This window comes from Microtus oregoni, unplaced genomic scaffold (genome assembly GCF_018167655.1).
Source record: "Microtus oregoni isolate MIOR12 unplaced genomic scaffold, Mior012 000000F_ref0000247, whole genome shotgun sequence".
In the NCBI taxonomy this organism is placed as follows: Eukaryota; Metazoa; Chordata; class Mammalia; order Rodentia; family Cricetidae; genus Microtus; species Microtus oregoni.
Window position 1 is genome coordinate 17,852,840 of NW_024543059.1, and position 2,189 is coordinate 17,855,028.

Sequence of the window (2,189 nt, forward strand, 5' to 3'; positions counted from 1 at the left end):
TAAGTTCCTCTTTCTTATTCCTGGACTTTTTCTGTTTCACAAAATAAATTTATTTTACAGCTCCAAAATGTCAAATTCGGGAAGACGCAAATCAAAAATTCCAGGTCATTGGCTTAAAGTCAAGTAGCAAGTCCAAGGAATCAAATTTCCTATTAGTCCCAGATACCCCTCTGAAAAGGGCTCAGTATACTATTCTTACAATCTGTATTTATTGACGTAAGATGATAACACACTATGTTGCTCTGTCTGCCATAGAGTAGGCAATACTTTTAGTAAAATAAAATGGTTCATTAAAGATGTTGGATGAGATGTGGTGTTATGCTAATATTTTACCTATCTCAATGAATACTCATTCCACTCACAATTCTTATATTGGTCAATATTGAGGTAAATACTTTGTTAATCAATCCTAATAAATGTTCAACACTGTCTTAATTTTGTTTTTAAGTGGAGAAGACTGAGTACTATTTTTATGATAGCATCATTAACATCTTGTTTTATGGCATTGTTTCTAAAGTAGGAAAATACAGAGTGCCAATGAATTTGGGCAGTATTGCTGGATATGCAAAGGTGTGTCACCCATGTTCATGTTCCTCATCACATAAGTTGGCTCAGCAGGTGCACACAGCACAGGAAATTGGCATGACATGTTTGGAGCTGGTCTTGATATCCAATCAGTATCTCTGCAGCATGTATCAGTGTGCACATCAGAAACCAGGGTTGTAAATAATATCATTTTCTGAAGAAAAACTTAATACAATTTTTCAGACTCCTTTGACAGAGGCAAACAGCTATTCTAAGAGGATTTGGTGATGTCTTAGTGAGCTGGATCTTGTTTTATTTACTGTGAAGAAGCAGACAGAAGCTGAGTTTTGCTGGAGATGGAATAGAATCATCTCCCCTCATAGAATATTCAGACTGTTGCTTATCATTCTGAAAATAGACCGTAAGCTTTTGTCCTCTAGGACCACCAGGCCTTCAGGTCTCTGTGTGGCTGTAATTGCAGGTTTCTTTCTTGCAAGATGGTGTTTATGAAAGTTGTCAAGAATAAAGTCTACCTTAAGATGTCCCAAATAAGATTAAGAAGGTGATGAGGGGGTAAAACCAACTACTAGGCTTCAAAACGATTGGTGATCCAGGACAAAACATAAGTATAGCACAAGAAAATACAGGATGCAACTAAAAGAGATATTATCTGTCAGACTGTATATGCCCATATAGAAAGGGATATGATAGCCTGTCAATATACGCACATAAACTAAGAAATTATGTTAAGAAGGTTCTTGACAAATTCTGCTGCAGCATATTATACTGGCTTGCTGCTGTCCCGCAGGCTTCTCAATAGGCTTAGCATGGGTAAGATCTACGAAGGTCAAGTGAATATGAATACAACGTGGAAAGCATTGATGGTCAGCCTGGTATATTTACCTGCTATTTGGATGCAGGTCTCGTCAGAAATACAGCTGCCAATAAAGTGTTTGGGGTCCTGAAGGAGCTAAGTAATGAAAGTTCTCTTCCAACACTGTGAGCAAATATCATCTAATTTCAAGCAAAGCCCACATAGAACAAACAAACAGGAGAAGGTACATCTATTGTTCACTGGGACTAAGTCATCCATTTTCTTCTGCTTTGAACATCACCGTCACTGGTTGGTTGTTTGGTACTGGTTCATGTTCCTTATGTCTTCCCTTCCTATAACTCAGAATATAACTTTTCTTGTTAAAACAGTCCATAAAGCCATTGCAGTTTTTGAGTGACTGAAAAAGTGTGAGTGGGCGAGAGAGAGAGAGAGAGAGAGAGAGAGAGAGAGAGATAGAATATTAACTAGACACTGAATTATTGGAAAGACTTTCAAACAGACTCTTGACATCTTTTAAAAAGCCATACCCTATTTACCTAGCTCATATGAAAAATTAAATTTTGTATGCCATAGACCAATATTCATTAGCACTCATTTCAGGTGAATAAACTCTGGGTCGCCTGTAATTTTGCTGATTTGAGCTCCAATCCAGATAGACAAAGTCAGGTGATCCAATTCACAATATTATCTAGGCAGCATTCTGTATGCAATGTTCTACAGTACTGAGTTACTAACAAATAAATGAATAAACAAACAATTTATCCATAAGAGTTGCAAGTTCAATTGATTTAAAGCAACTCAGCCCAAAACAGTATCAAAGAAATCCTAC

The 2,189-nt window shown here is 37.0% G+C and overlaps 1 pseudogene; it reads left to right on the plus strand.

Moving 5' to 3' along the window:
• The first annotated feature begins 1,022 nt into the window (after positions 1-1,022).
• LOC121446809 lies at positions 1,023-1,528 on the plus strand (annotated as a pseudogene).
• Positions 1,529-2,189: the final 661 nt, after the last annotated feature.